Here is a 17,025-nt window from a genome sequence, read left to right on the forward strand (position 1 = left end):
GGGAACCTTCTGAACTATATTTAGGCACCGTTCCCTCTCTGCTTTTTTTGTCTCTCAGCATTTAGAGTAGCTTACAGTTCCCTGTTCAGCCTCACCAGGCTGAAAAGCAAGGCTTTCAAAAACAGGAGGGAAAAGAAGGCCTGAAATATTTTACAAAATAAACCAGTTTTGGATGACTCTGATTAAGCTCTTTTCTCTGGTCATATTTTTGACAATTTTCTTTACTGAGACCATCATGCCAGTATCAGAGTGCTTCCCAAAGGTCTCTAAATCCCTGTCATCTACTATTCTTCACTCTGTCACTGCCATAATCCAATTTCCTCCTCTTTTGTTCCCATATTTCTTCCCACCTTTCTGATACAGGGAGCTGTGACTGTCTATGCCTTCACATCATACAGAGCCACAGCATCGGGTGATAACAGCATTATCTCTTTCTTTGTATATGTTTTCTGGTCTTTGAGTCTCAAAACGCCCTCTAAAGACACTAGGCTGGGTGAAACTGAGACAGAGAGGTGAGGTGAGGCCAAGGCCCAAAAATGATGGAAATCTTTCTTCTTGGGTCTGAGGTGGTTCTGCCAGGAGGTGAGAGTTGTACTCTGAGGGCTCATTTGGCCATGGCTTTGCTGCTCAGTAGGGTAAAAAACTTATCTCGTAGGCTTCTACTCAAATTTTCTTCTTCAACCAGCTTCCCTGTGCCAATTGGCAGTTCCTCAGACTCCAGAGATGCCTTCTGGGAGCTGCTGTGACATGACAGACACAGCACCAAGACTGCCCAGCAAGTAGTTTCATTTTCTTTTTAAGTGTCTTAAAAAAACCTGTCTTAGCTCAGCCCATGAATCTCTCCCAATATGAGATCATCACAGCCACTTCTTCTGATTTAGGTGTTTACAAGGGCCTCTGATGGGATTATTTGACTCGAAATGAATTGTTGTGTTCTGGAAGAAAAGTGCCCTAATAACACTAGCTTGTCTCCGTGGAGCACTTAAAATAGCTTCTGGGTGCTGAATGTGAGCCAGTGTGTGCTTGAAAATACTCTTAGTGTTTTCTAGATAACATGCCAGGGCCTCATGAGTCTCTCCAGCAGCTGTTCTCTGACCATTCTGTGTACTGGTTAAGATGCACTGGGCTATTTTAACCCACAACCTGACTCTTGTTGCGCTTGCTTTTCCCAGAGCATATTCATACTTCATTAATTTTCCTGACACATCCTTAGCACTAGTAGCTGCATAAAAATAACTGGTGGATGTGGGAGTCGGTGATGTTGCGAGGCTGTGATGGATCAGCTGTATCTGAACCTATTCTTTAAAAGGTTTACCCCAGAAACCACCGGTGGGCTGTGAAACTGAAGAATAAGCAGCCCCCATGAGCTCGCATTCTTCAAGTCCACTGCAGATTTCAAGAGACTGGCTTTGAATCATGCATCTCTTCCACCTGAGTAAAATATAACATGGCTTCTGACTTGCATGTGAAGAATTGTCATTCCAGGGCTTATGCCTTGTTCATGGAGGTTTGGGAAATTCTGTTCTTATTTGTGCAGTGCTGGATGATAGGCTCCTGAGGGTATTTCTGCCTAGTACCGCACAATCTACAAACACAAGCCCTACTCCCTGTGTTAAATAAATGAGGAAGCTGCTCTCACCTGCAGATTCTCCTCACACACAGAGTTTCAACCTCCTGTGCTGTACCACTGCAGTATTTTCTGTGTTGTTAACAGCTGTGTTTTTATTGCCAGATATGTCTATCAAGTTTTCATATTTAAATGTAACTTTAAATGCTTGAATTTCCTCCCTTGCACTATAAAAAAATGACAGCTGTGAAGGCAGTTAGTTTTATCTCACACAGAAAACATGATCCAATTCTCACTCATGATGTCTGTCAAACCACAAGGGAGTTTTGTTTGTATAGCTCAGCCCAAGACTATGTCCTAAAATTCATGTGACAGTTGCAAAAAATCTTAGCTATAAAAATCCTGTTCTCGCTTGTTATAAAAACTTAGTCAATGGTTCCACAAACGTGTCAAAACCGAGCTGACACTGAGCTAATGAAGTGGCTGCTGCCATCTCAGCTGGACTCATCTCAGTGTGCAGATCCAGCTGCCAAGTAGCCTCACAGTGAAAAGGAGGGTTTGACATCCTGGGTGTATTATTCAGCCTGAGATGAGCAGAGTACGTGGTGCTGAGGGAGAAGGTGTGCCAGCTTCTTCCAGTCATTGCCCAGGAGCCACTGTGGATCACCAGGCAGTCAGCCTCAGCCTAGCCAGTGAAAGGGCACCATCAGTGCTCACATTTGGAGCACTCCAAACAGAGAGGGAACCTAAATGCTTCATCTCACTACAGCATTTGTCTGCCTGGGTGGGGAAAGAGGGATAACTCACAAGTGCCAGAACCATTTAGGAAGTATCCCATATTTTCCTCTGTGACTATGAATAAGAAAGATCTACAGAAAATTATGTGTCTTTGAGCAGTGACAACCTCATCTTCCCTGCTGGCCTTGGGGATAGCAGCTTCCATGCATCCCTTGAATTATTGAATATATTAGAATGAAGTGGACTTAGCATTGATAAGTTCAGTAACACAAAAAAGAAACAAACCCACAGCAAAATATTTAGGGGTTTTCTTTGTTTGTTTTTCAGGAATGCAGGTGAATGATCAGTTAAGATAACTGAGGTTCAAGCGAGAAATGGATATTGCAGCTTAAAGGATTTGATCAGTGATAGCCAAACAAAGAAAATCTAATTTGATGAGCAGGACAATCATAAAGAAAGGACCATTTGCACAGGTGTAGAAAGTAAATTTTGTAAAATTGTAAATTTCCCCTTCAACAGATTCTTGTAATTGATTTTATATTTTTAAATTCTTCATTAAATTTGTTTTTTATTTTTCTGCAGAGCAAAATTTTCATGTTCAATGGTTATTTCTATAATGTTTTCAGTATTTTTTTTTTCTCCCACAGAAAATCGAAAATGCTAAAGAATATTTTGGAGTGGCATCACTCCTTAAAAAGGTTGCTTTTCAAGCAGTTTTTTGTCTTTTTTTCCTTAACAAGCTCATTTACTGTAATTCTACTGCAGCTCAGGTTGGAGGGAAGGGCACAGGAGGAGTCAAGTTTTGTTCACTGCGCATTTTTTGGACCTAAAATTCTTTTGGAAATCGTGCTTGGATGTCTGCGCAGGACCCGAGCGATGGCACATCAGGCATTTTTGCGGCAGGGCCACCCCGTTTTTCCTGCCTTGATCACAAAGGCTGTGCCAGCGAGACCTTTCCTTGGAGCACATGCAGGAGCCAGTGCCGAGTTCCTGGCGCCCAGGGGTGCCTGTGTGTGACACCCGCCGGCTGGCTGTGGCACATTCCCACATTCCTTAATCGCCGCGGCGGATTCGCGGGATGAGCTGGGAAGGAAGCGATGTGTAACTTGCCTCAGGCTGGCTGTGCAACAGGTGGGCGAGGCATCGCATCTGTAACCTCGGAGAGGGTTGCTAGGATACACGGAGGCGTGAGGAATTGCTTTAAAAATCCCTGCGGTCCCGTTGCGTGCCGGGCTGCCGCAGGAGTTCTCTGTAGGAGAAGCCGCAGCGGCTCTGGGACTGCCCAGGCGGGCTCCTCTCCTGTATCCTTGGAGCTGCCCTGCCCACAGAGGCATGGCTATCCCAGCACGGCTTTGTGGCTAGGAGAAACCTAGATCTCCAGTGGGTAGGAGAAAAGGGAGGAACACCTCCTTTCCCGAGGGAAGTACGGTTGTGGAGGATTCTCTGTGTGGTGCCACGGGCCTGGGGGACGTGCAAAGGACCGCCCCTGAGTTCCCCTTGCTCACCCTGTCCCTGTGGAGAGAAGGAAGGAGGCTTGTGGCTGCCCCCAGGGTCAGAAATGCAAGCGTGCCTGCTAGAGCATGTCTGTCTTCTCTCCCCCTGTTAGACTCTTTCCCGGGAAAAAAAATCATCCCGTTCCAGCTGCTGCTCTCCTCAGACATCACAGGTGTGATTTGACAGCCGGGAGAGCCCGGAGACCCATCCCTGGTGGCAGTGGGAGCACGGGCTCGGGCTGCTCCCTGCCACTTGGCATCAATGCCTGGGAATGCTTCCAGGCTCTCCTCGGCTGCAGATGCCGCCCTCAGGAATCCCAGATAAGGGACCTGCAGGCTGAGGAGCCTCCAGCTGGCAGAAAATTGCTCACAGGTCTTAGCAAGGCAAAAAACTGTGTTTTATACAGCCAGAAATAAATACTGATTTTGAGCCTTGTGAGATTTATATTTATGAGTGTATTTTGTCCAGTAACAAGGGTGGGACATTGGTTTTTAAATTTCAGCATGGCAAGGATTTCGCACAGTGTCTCTGAAGGGTTTGCATATGCTTTTTTCATGCTAAATAGTATAAGTAATGTCTGTGATTCTTTGTAACTCATTGATCAACAAATTATGCTCAGTTTTCTTTATTTCAGAGCACTTCACTGTTTTCAAATCTGTCTGTAGTGTTAGAAATGCGCAACCTTGTTTGGAATGACTATGGCAGGAATTTAAGCAAAAAGCTCATCCAAATAATGATATACTAGTAAATGTTTCTAACTGGAAATTCACAGGATCCCCCATGTGTGCTGGTATTCCCCTGCCCCCAATGCTTTCACATGAACTAGGAATCACAGCTATTGCAAATGGTGTAAACCAGCTTACTGAAAGCAATACACAGAATTACTGATGTGAGCCTGTAGTGTCAGGCAGCAGGATAACTTCATGTCACACAGCCTCTCCTGCAACAAAACAGGGCTTAAAATCAAGGGGAGGAGAAACCAGGCCAAAAACTTATCTGGTGTAAATTGGCTTACTTGCTTTGACTTCGTAATGAACTGAAATTTAAATTGCCATTTACTTCCTTCAGTGGATAATTTAATTCATACTTTAATTTATAAGTTAACTACTGCCTAACATCCACTTAAGCCCTTTTAAGGATGTTGTGTACAGGGTGCTCTGCCAGGATTAATACCAGCTAATGACAGCTGACTCAGGGCCTGTCTGCACCAGGAGCTCTGGCCAGGGATCCCTGAGCCAGCATCCAGCCTCGCTGGCTTTGGGAATAGTGTTGACCACACCACTTGGGCCCCGTGCTTGTGCTGAATAACCCAGCAGATCCTTCCTGTCTTAACTATGGTCTCTGCAAACAGAAGCATGTTTTCCTGGGCTTTCAGAGTCTTAATTATGTGGCTGCTGGGTAAAGAAGGGTCTGCAGGTAAAGACTTGGGTCTAGAGTAGATGGAGGAAATCCTTCCTAGCCCTGCAGTAATCTCCACATCTGCTGCTTTATTTTGTGACTCATACCACTTCTACAACAGAGCCAATAATGCTTGCCTGCTTTAATTAGACCAATTTTGAGGGTGTAATTGAAAATGCTATTCAGAGGGGATCTGGTGTGATGTGGGATTCAACTTTAACACTGTCAAACATTAGTTTAAATGTCATTAAAAAATGCATCCAGGTATGTTTCCATTGTTACCTGATAATGCCATGTAAAATAATAACACCACTCATTCTATTTTTCCTTGGCAATTTCTCTCTTTCACCTCCCTGCAGTAGTTCTCTCTATCTGTGCATTTTTCAATTATGAAGCAAGAAATTCTCCATGTTCTGAGGTGTGAAACACCCTTTAGTTTTCTGGAAATGTGGGCAATCAAGATAAATCCAGTAATACTGAAGCCTTGTGGTAATGGAGTAGTTTTGCCCGGCTTCCATGACTCGAGAGCTTCAGCAGCATGGGGATTTCTCTGTCTGCATGCTTTGCAGGGAGTTAAACATCTGAACAGAGTAATCCCTCCATTTCAATCACACGGGTCAGGAATGGGAGGCATTTCAAAATACCCAACTTTGGCAGAGAGATCTGTGCTGAGCTGCACTATAACTTAAGTAAAGTGCAGTAAGCATTACAGTCGGGAAGGCTCGTACAGTTTATAGTGACAGCGCTGCTGAACAAATAAATACCCCAGCTTCCCACCAGCTTGGGAAAGAAAGGAACAACTGGATTGTTCTCCCCAGCCTAGGCTAAGTCTTGACTAGGTGTTTAGAAATTTAAATCCTTGCTGCTCCAGTAGTATATCTTCTTCAGATGAATGAAAGAAGCATTACTTTCAGTGTTTGTTGTTTGGTTTGGCTTTTTAAAATTTTTTATTTTTTTCCCCCTTTCTCTCTTCAGTCTTCTGAATTCATTGAGTTTCTCATTTCCTTCTGACAGGCTACAGCTGACAAGGAATTCTGTGCTTTTGTAAAGTAATTAAAGTCTTGTGTTACATGGGGAATGCAATCTATCAGCACTCCTTGGCCAAAGGCAAGTTGCTGAGCAGGATAGTCCAGTTGTCACTGTCCACAGTGGGGACATGAGCTGTGAGCCACTGGTGGGGCAGAGGGACCAGCCTCCAGCCCTGTGGAGCTGCCGACTTCTAGCTCAAAATGGCATGAAACTCTAGGGATCAGGTGTCAATTCAGTGCCTTAACTTAAAGCTCAGCAGAAGCATTTCAGTGACCTTGTACACAGGTCGGGAAAACAGCATATGCTCACAGACCTGGATTTAAACCCAAGTCCAAGAGTGAGCTCCTTTTTCTAGCTTTTCTTGCCAGCCTATAGAAATAATGAGTTTGGGTTTAGGTCACCATTCATTGCAAGAAGTCCCACTGAGTTCAAAGAAGGTTGGCTCAGATCCCTAGGTTTACATATTGGAAGTAGTTGGTGTCTCTAGGATATTTTCATGCCTGTTCATTATCATATCATTCACTGCAGTGAGAAATTCCGTAGAAACCCTGTATGGAGGGACTGGAGAGGCCATGAACCAAAAGCTTTCCTTTGCTGCATTTAGCTCCAGGAAAGCCCCTGCAGGCAGGGGAGACAGAGCAGCCCCCAAACACTCAGCACAGGGGTGAGTGTCACATAGGCTGACAGAGGCAAAGCTCCAGCGCAGCCTGCTTGTTCCTTGGCTGCACACGAGCCTGTTTCCTGCAGTGTCACAAAGTCTCAGCCTGCCTAGCACAGGGACCAGTGTCACCAAAGCCCCCAGTGGGTATTTGCAGCTTGGGTTGGTCTGCAGCGGCCTCGAGATGTGCGGCAGTGCAGGGCTAGCAGTGAGCAGCAGGTCATTAAGAGATTATCTGAAACTGAGTTTGATCACACAAGCTTTGTCCATTGGGATGTGAAAGGGAACCACTGCTGTCATGAGGATGTGTTGGGTGTTAGTCTGTGAAAGAAGTTCCAACCGACTGAACCCCTCTGCAGTGCTGCACTGACAAATCCTGCCTGGAGCGTCCAGGGTGAGGAAAACTCTTGGTAGCTTCCGAATTTGCACAATGTCCCTGGTGGGGGAGCAAGGGGTTTGCTTCTTTCTGTGACTGGGGAAAGTAAAGGGAACTGACAATAACAATTGTCAATTGACTGACAATTGCAAGCGACCCTTTGTGACCTGACTCATGTGCTCCCCACTCCCTGCCCCAGGGGAGTGGAGCTGCTGCCCGGGATGCATCCAAGGGCAGCAGCTCCAGGCAGCTGGGTGTGAGCGTGCTCTGTAAACAGGGGAAATAGAGGAGGCGTCTGCCCTGCCCCTCTTCAAAGACGCCAAGGCAAACCAGAGATGGGCAGGAAAAGGTAACCTCGAGGGCAAATAGAAAGAGAAAATAGAAAGAGAATAGAAAGAGGAAAATAGACATGCAGCCCTGCAGGAGGGAAATCAGAGTGAACAGAGGTGGGGGAGTGGGGAACAGCCAAGCAGGTGCCCCACGAGGAGCGGTGGAACAGCAGCACTCACCTGGACTGTACCTGCACGGAGGGTGAAGGAGCAGCAGGCTGTTGGATACAGACCTGCTGGAGTTCTCTGGGACTCCAGACTCCCTAGTCAGTCCCATGTGGCTTCAACCACGGCAAATGAGCTGTGGTTGGTGTGAAGGGCCAGCGTGAGGGAGTCAGAGCTGGAGGCAGGTAATGTGTATGGACATGGAGCTGTCTGGGGGCTGCAGGAGCCTTTTGTGCATCAATAGAAACGTGTCTGCGGGCGTGGAGTGGGGGAACAAAGGTATCAGATGAGGAGAACACGCTGGAGGCCTTTTTCTTTGATGTTTGGAAATCGCTCACGGGGCTGTCTTCTCTGAAACCCCTTTGCCTTGCCTTTTTTTCTTCTTTTCTATTTTTTTTTTCTCCTTGGTGAAACTTTCATAGATGTACTCTCGTTTCTTTAAGGCTTAGAATTGAAAGCACATCCGTCCACCCAGCCCTCGTACAAACGCTGTGCTCACGTTGGAATTCCTCGGGGAGCTGACTTCTGCTTCTGCCCGTCAGAAATAGCAGAGCCACGTGCTTTGGGTTTGAAACCACGGGTACTCTTGACTCGGCGTGGGGGTGGGCAGTACAGAAGGAAGGGCAGCATCAAAGACATCCCTGTCTGCCACGCTGCAGAGCGGAGATTGTAGTGTTGCTTTGGGGCTTTTTTTTCTGTTGGTGTTTTTTAACTGGTCAGCTGGACGTGCATTTAGATTGATGCTACAGGTTGTGAAAACTTCGGGTGCTGGTTCCATCACAAGGAAGGTCAGTCCCCTTCCAAAATGACTCTGGGGTCATACCCAAGGGCAGGATGAACTTACGTGGGGAGGTTCAAGATGTTCTTGCCTAAACTGCTGCTCTTACCCTCCAGCCTCATGTGTGTAGACTTCAGTTAGGGCTAGAGGAAGATTCTTAGGGAACTTTTTTAAAAGTGAAAAATGTCTGACAGGGAAGCCTTCTGTGAGAAAGGTGATGAAGTCAGGAGTCTTCATCATCCTGAACACTCCTGACTTCATCAAAGGAATAGTTGGAAAAACAAGGGGGAAAGTGCTGAAAGTGCCAGGCACCACATTTCATTTTAAAATGAAAAGGTATGGCTTATTTAAGAGTTTTTCATGCTTTCTCCTAAGAATTAACTTACATTTTTGATCAAACAAATTATGTTAATTGAACCATAATAGTTGAATCTGTTTTAGACTGAATTTTCTTTTATAAAAGCACACTGGTTCCTTTTTGTTAAGCCAAAGCAACATCAAATAAGTGCACCTGAACTAGTGGTGAGTTTTAGGTCATGATTGAGTTCATTCCCCGGCTTGAGGGCCCAGGCCAAATCCTGCTGAAATTACTCTTTCCTAGCACCGTTCAGGAAGCAGAGTGGATGTGTAGCCCAGGAGATGGCTTTCTCATCGCTGGTGGAGTTAACTGAGTTTCCCTTCCATGAAATAGTCATCTTCCCCGTAATATTCTTTACATACCTCAGCCAGTTAAAGATCCATTATCCTGAGCACAGTATTGCAAACACTAGTAAAAAAAGTAATGCAGAGGTGAGTCAACCATTAATAATAACAAAAAAGTCATAGTGCAGAAAAGGGTAAGGCAAATACAGGGAGGATAAAGGCAAAGCACGCTGTCCCAAATGTGGTCGGTGGGGAAGCTGGGCTGGACACAGCTGAATGTGTCCTAGGCTGTGGAAGGAGCCCACAAGGGCTGATAAAATATTTCCCTTCATGTTGAATCAATAGGTACAAGCTGTGTTTTGGGAGAGTTGGACATTGATTGGCATTGGCAGACAGCCAAAGCCTGGGGTATCCATAGCGTGGCTATGTCGTGCCAGTCTCACCAGGACCTAGCAGCAATTAATTGTGTTTTGTTCTGAAATGGTGATACCATGCTCCCTAATTTTTAAATTCCACCCCCACCCCCGATGCCACTCTTCAGCTGGATGTCAAAGCCCCCATTCCACGGGTTGCCTCTGGCTGGTGTTTGCTCACAGTAAGATGCTCTCTGAAGGGCTGATCCAGGTGTGCTCTGTAGGGCTGCGGTCAGGTGAAGGTGACAGTCCCAAAACACTTCAACAACAGCCGGACTCAGAGGCTCTCCTGCTTTAGAGAGTGCTGGTCTATCAGTGAGGCTTGATGTCTTAAAAGCAGGCACAGAGCTAAAATATGCACAGGGTGAGGTTGCAAGGGCAGCATCCTCCTCTTTGTGTGTCAAAGAAGAGCTGAGAGGGATATTTTAATGGCTGTGAATGCGTAACAGATTAATCCCATGGGTTGTGCAGTTAGCCCTGCGCCAGCTCCATAAATCTCACTGCAGCCCCCACCTCATCCAGGAACAAGACTTGTAGATGTTCAGAGCTAGTGGTTTTGATTTAATATTCAGAAGCATTCAGCTTTCCAAATAAAGATAATAGTTTTGCTAGTTGAGAGATTTATTAATATGTTAACATGGCCCTAGTTTTAGCCTTCTATTCCTCCCTTTCTAGAAAAATGTCTTACCACAAACCAGCCTTGAAGTTTGGAAAAGTAATCAAAGCTCTGCTGAGCAAATTTGATGATACTGACGGGTTGAATGAGCTATAACCTCTGCTGGCCTCATTCTGCTCCATTTCCCCTTCAGGCTGATAGCAGTGGCTGGAAGTAAATATTAATCTGCTAATTTACCCTCTAGTATAAATAGAAAAAACTGTTTTGTCAGTGGGCCTATCCAACCTTACTGCTTTGCTTGTGAGGGAGAAGTGGCAGTGCTGCCTGTTTCTCTCCTCAGGGGACTTTCCCTCAGAGATGCATGGAAGGGTTGCTTTCCTCTCTACTTGCGTAGGTGGGTAATTAGAGTCGTAATCTAGGGTTTGAGGATAGCCAACAAAGAAACCTTGCTCGAGTTTAAATAAAATTGCTCCTCAACATGACTTGTTAAATTGAAACAAACCCCACATGAATGTTCTTTTAAATCCATTTACAAGTGCCTTGTATTGATTTAGCCTACTTCAGTAACTCAGATGAGCTAAACTGATGTCTGTGCACTAAGTTAAGTACGTTCTCTTGGGATTTCATACCTGCTGAACTGACTTGACTTCAAAACTGATTCCAGTTAAACCAGTGCAAGCTGTGTGTGACACCTTGGGGGAAGAGGTGTCTTTGCCTTGTTAACTGTAATGCTGGGGTGCCCTACTAACCCTGCCCCTAAATTTGACTTTGAAGTGACAGTACCATTTTCTAAACACCTTAGTAGCATCCTTCCTTCTGCAAGGCAGCTGTTTGAAAAAGACTGTTTAATCCTTTTTTTTCCAAGGTACTCTGTCCCCTGGTATTTGGAGAAGGGAAGAGAAACAAAAGGCTTGCAGACCTACTTCTCTACCATCCTGCCTAATTCTAATTTCCCCCAGCCAAACAAGAACAGTTAGGAGCCCTCAAGCAAAGGTTTCTTTCCATTTTCAGACAGTGCCTCTCAGCTTTGGCTGAGCTTGGTGTCTCTTTGTGCCACATACCAGAGTCCCTTCAGCCACTAAACTGACAGGCTCTTTTTATCTCAGCCACTTAGAGCTAATCTGAAGTGCCCAAACTGACACTTGTGGCCAAGCCTCTGCTTCAGTTGACAGTATGGAAAGGAATTGAAGCCTAACCCATCATACTGCTGAGCATGGCAATGAGGGCCATGGTTTCCCTTTATTCCTTGCAAAGACAGGATGTGGGAGATGCCTCAGGTGTGCCGGTTGCCTCAGATTTGTGAGTTGTTTGTTCATAAATCGTCACTCAGCATTTGAGCTGTGATAGCCAGTGCTGTATAAGCTCTTTGCACCCTCAATGGATTACAGGAATGTGGTTTGCCTGATTTTTACATAGGATTACTGGACCTATTACCAAGGTTTAGATGGTGAGACAGTGTTAAACAGCAGCAGCAAAATCTCCTCAATAAACACTGAGCTTTCTTTTACTTGTTACGAAAAGTGTTTCTGCATAGACATTTCAAAATTAGGGGCTGTGTTCCTGTCCTAGGTCACAATTTCACAAGTAAATGGTAATGTATAGACCTGAGCTACCCCCTTCTAGAACATAAGGGTCAGCAGTTTACAGCAGACTCATCTGTAAGCAGCACTTCCCAGTTGTAGCTTGGAAACTCATAGGAGAAGACTGAAAAAAACAGCCCCTGTTCTAAATAGCTCAGTGGGATCAAGACAGGAGGCCGCCAGTGGACCCAGTGAGGTGGGTAAAGCAAGGACAGGGAGACAGAGCAGCTCCTCATGGAGCATCAGTTCTGCACATCCAGAGCTCCCAAGACAGCCAAGTTTCATTTCTGTTTGAAGGTGGAGGTTTGACAGGAAGGATTTGAAAGGTCAGTACGATAACTTGCTGGATGTCCGCATCTTTGAGATACAGCATAGAAGAAAGAACAAAAGATGTTTGAAAATGTATCTGGTGTTTGATGAAAGGTGGCATGACAGTCCTATGGAAGGTGGGAGAATGCATAAATAGTGTATGAGAGAATGATAGGCTCTGGAAGATCCTGAAAGTGAATAAAATTTGCTTTTATTTGATGTGATGAGGAGACATGAGATGCAGGCAGAAGAAAAAAGATTATTTTGAGTGGTGAGCTGGGGAAGTAGTCACACAGTGGAATTCAGAAGGAAACAGAGAAGAGTGAAATTGCTTCTTAAAGGAGAGATGCTGCCATCAAGACATGAGAAGAGCCTGGACAGGAGCTGAGGATTCAGTGTTAGGAAAAAAAAGGTTGTGTTAGAGAGAACAGAGGTGGCATAAATGTGTCACACAGATTGAGACTCTGAAGAAGAGGTGAAAGGAGAAAGGGCTGCAGGTGGCATTGGCTGAGGCTGAAGGAGGTGCTGAGTTTGTTCTCTGTGACAAACAGTTGTGGAATATCTGCCTGGCACTTAGAAATGTATTGTCTAGCTCTAATCTGCAGTTGTCATCTCCAGGTGTATCTCCGAGTACCTCCTGGGAGATTTTGTCAGGAATGGTGGATGCTAAGCAGCTGGGGAGGATTGTCCAGCCTCCCCTGCCACTGGAGGCTGTGCTTTCTTATGTCAACACACTGTCATGCTCACAGATGTCACCAGGAAACAAATACTGGCTTTTGTAGCACAGGCCCATTCTGAATGAGAGACATGGATCCCAGAAGGTAGGGTTTCAATAGATGCACAAGGAAACCGCAGCGGTTGAAGTTTACGTTGTGTTTTTCTTGCTATCACACTTGGTGTATTATCTAAAGAGATCTGTGAGTGATGTGGTAAAACAGGGCTTTTTTAATTATACATCACCCAGCAAACTGATAAGGCAAACAAAGCAGGCAACCGAATAGCACAGGCATGAGCCACTTCAAAATAATAATGTAGCAGGAACAATAGGGGAGTAATTCACAGCTCCCTAAGAAATTTTCTCAGTTCAGAGGGGGTGAGATAGCAAGCAGCTATTGACTGTTTTCCTTTCATGTTTTCCACCTGTCTGCCATGTGATTGGGAAGTATATTACCTGAATCCTTGTGGGAGTTTTCCCAGTATTGTTTTAAAAGCCTTGCTCTGCAAGAAACAATCCTAATAGAAACCGAGATGTGGGTATGAAATGAATTCAGGGAATGGAAGGAGAGTGACAACTAATTTAAACTACAGTTTAAATTCTTTATAACTTTCATGACATGTAGATGTACAGGAGCAGCTCCAGCATTTCCCTAGCCCCTCTGGGGTGCTCTGGCCTGGCACAGGGGTGTGAACTGGCACAAGGGCTGCCTCACAAAGCAACCAGGCCAGGGGAAACGTGGAAGTGGCAACCTCAGCACATGAAGAATTGTGCAATTCTGCAGCCTGAGGGTGCAGGGTGGTTGTGAGCTCTGCCTCGTGCACAGAGCCCAGGGATGGAAATCCCAGCTGCCTCCTGGCTCAGCTGTGCTTGGAGGTGGAGTGAGGGAACCCGGCATGGGCCACAAAGGCTTCCCCAGGCGCTGAGCAAACATCTGGGCTGTGGGCCAGGAACATTCCCCATGCTACCAAAGTCACACTGTTCACAGGGCAAGAGCTGAGTGGCCTGAAGCCAGCCCAGAACATTCACTTGAGATGCCATGATTGCAACACAGGCGTAACCTTTAAGGAAAACAGACATCCTGAAACCCTGACCTGATCCAGAGTTCTGCAGCAATGCACATTTGATCTGCTGTCCAAACCAAGCAGAAGAAAAGAAAGCTCTCCTCACAATCTTGGCTGTTGTCCCTTCAGCCTCACAGTGAGTGAAGAACTGAAGGAATCAACCCACAATCAGATTTCTTCTCCTTCAATTTTAGCATCTTTCTTCCTAAAGGAGCATTTACATGCTGGAGAGATTTAGTAGAGATACTCATTGCAAAGGAATAAGATGGGAAAAAGAAAGTTTCCTGCTTTGTTACTTCCCTGCGTATGTCTGTCTGTCTACCTCTTCAGCTTACCAGTTTTCTTCTTGTGGCAATATCCTAAGGATCACTTTCAAAGGCCAAAGATCTAAAATAATAACCCCTGTTTTCAAAAAGTGGTGACAGCCACATACTTAAAAATAGAGAAGCGTGTAACTCATATTTGTAGGAGTTAGCCATCTAAGAACCTTTTAAACTGGTATGCACTCTAGGAACACAAGCCCAGTTTGGAAAGGGTAGGCCACAATCCTGGAGTCTCAAGTTCCTGTGCTATTCTGAAAAAGAGATTGAACATCTTAAGTTACATAGACAGGTTTGTGAAAGTCAGTTTGAGGATTCTTCTGAAAACCTCAAATTTTGTGATGACTGGAGAATTTCAGCTTCCATTTTAAAAACAAATAAATCCATTTCCAGACATCACAAATGCAGAGCAAAAGTGAAAAATATGAATCCTAAATTCTGATAAGCTGGACTGCACATACAAAAAATAACATTGATTATTTTTAACATCTCAGCATTTTTTAGTCATGATGTCTCGTGGGCTGGCCAAGATTCTGGAATGCTGGGGACTGTTTTATCCCACTTTTGTAAAAATAGCACATGTCTAGCAAATGCAAAAAAGCTGAAGAACTTTCCACACCACCTTTTATTGTGTGCTTGCAGGGTGGGATAATGTCACATACTTTCACTTTACTTTTAGAAGGTCCTTGTTGGGACTTACTGGCAATTGTACAAGTTATTTCTATTTCTGTGAATACGGTGTAGAAGATGAAACTTTCTGTTGCTGGCCACTTTCCAGCCAGCACTATCTGTTTTTCACAGGCTATGTGTGGGAATGGAGTCATAAACAACCTCTTACTTTGGCAAAACCAGAACACTAATCACTTTTGTATTAGCTCCAATAAATCCTGAAAAAGTAAATGTTGTGGATTAAAAAGATAATAATGTGCTAATCCTTTCTGTGGTCACTAACCATTTTAAGCTGTTCCATCTTTCATGCCTGAAGGATAAATCCTCTGGCTCTTGATGAATGGCTAGATAGTGAAATACGTCTGCACATCAAACACCACACTTGTTATCAGCAAACACATTTTTCTCACTCCTGCAGATAATTTTTGATCCACTTTTACTTTCAATCCGAGATTTCACTTTTCCCCTTCCACCCCACACCCTGGTCCCCTGTCACCAGGACTCCTCACTGATAAGGAGGGGGCCTTACAGAAAGACCTTCCTGAGCTCCGGACTGGTGGTGAGAGTTCAGAGTTGTTTCTGACAGAAAGTCTCCCCTGTGGGAACAAATAGGTGAAATTTCTGTAGGGTCAAAGGGACTGATAGACTTGTAGCACTCTCATCCAGCTTGCCTGTTTTATAGATCAAGTGAATCAAAAAATTAATAGCAGAATTGTTATGGACATGCTCTGACACCCATTAAAATCAGGGAAGAGGTTTTGCAGCGTTAAAGGGGCCATTTCCCTTGGCAACGGAGTTGCCCTGCACTAGAGCCAGAAGGGGGGGCAAGGGAAGCAAAACAGCTGAAGGCTTGGAGGTGCTGCACAGAGTTTTCGAAGTTTATTCCGGCTTTTTGAAAAGTTTTAAAAAATCACAGCTCGAAAGGCTCCTGACTCTAGGAAATGCAGTAGCTGGTTGCAGCAGTTTCAGTTGCACGTGCCAAACTGAGACATAAAGGCAAAAACATCCTTCAGATCAGTTCCTGCTTCTAATTGCCAATAAATATTTTTAATGGGTGTATCAAACAAAGCCACAGCACGGGCCAGCACAGCCTGTAAGCCAGTTACAGGATTGTTCACATCATACAGCCATCAGCACACTTCTGATTTTTCATGTTTAGCACTGGAAGTGGTGTTTTTCTGTTGCAAAGTGAATATTGTTCCTTGCACAGAAATGCAGGAACCTCATTGTATGTGGAACAAGCAGTTGATTAAAGATTGGAACAGTAATGAATGTATTAAAGTGGAATGTACTTGGGTAATTGATTAATTGGTGCAGTCTAAGCTACTTGCGAAGCATTACATTCACTCTCTGTTAAATCAATTTTTGTCTTTTGTCCAAGCCTTGTGACTGAGAGCTGAAAAGCATGAACAACTATTAAAATCATCCAGACTGGTTCTGTGGGAGCTGGGCAATGCCCAGGATCCCATTTGCAGCCTGTTGCTTGCCTTGGATCTCGCTCTTACATTTCATTAGTATCTCAGGACTGCAGGCAGGTGGAAGATGTAATTAGTAATGCTCTTATCTTCCCACAGCCCAGTTTTGCATTTCTCCCACCTTGTTGCTGCATTCTTAAAATGAAAAACCCATGGTCTCATGCAGAAAGAAATGGCACAGTGACATTTTAATTAATATGTTCATCCAAGGGAATATAGGATTGTGGTGAGAAACTTCAGCCTGGGGTAGGAGCTACACATTCCGTAGCAACACAAGAATGCCAGAAAGGACTCCACGATCACATTTAAAAATCACAAGGCATTTGAAAGCCACAGACTGATTACTTTGGGGTAACACCAGAGCAACAAGCTCTGCAAAGCAGGACTGTGTTCAGGACTAGTTATTGAGGACCAGGGATCAGAACAATATGGGATAGGATAGACTTCCAAGAGCCTGCTTTATGAAAAGCTTCAGTTTCCTACTTTTAATAACTGTTTGGCTATTGGTAAAGAATGATAGTTTAGCTCCTTTCAGCGCCCAGTGGAAGAAAAGCATACAAGTTAGTGAACTGATGGAGCACATAAAATGTACAGCAGACTTTGTGCCTTTTGTGGGTTTTCTTCCAGGCTTTTCAAGGTCTGTGCTGCCTTCTGCTGCTCCGTGGCTGTGCCACTTCTGCTCTCATCTAG

At 44.8% G+C, this 17,025-nt stretch overlaps 1 protein-coding gene across 1 annotated transcript in view; it reads left to right on the forward strand.

Moving 5' to 3' along the window:
- ERBB4 (erb-b2 receptor tyrosine kinase 4) overlaps window positions 1–17,025 on the forward strand; it is a 314,498-nt gene that overhangs the window by 40,093 nt on the left and 257,380 nt on the right. The window lies entirely within an intron of this gene.

This window comes from Corvus kubaryi, unplaced genomic scaffold (assembly GCF_017639235.1).
Source record: "Corvus kubaryi isolate FWS band 111438036 unplaced genomic scaffold, C.kubaryi_AGA036_p1.0 37383, whole genome shotgun sequence".
In the NCBI taxonomy this organism is placed as follows: Eukaryota; Metazoa; Chordata; class Aves; order Passeriformes; family Corvidae; genus Corvus; species Corvus kubaryi.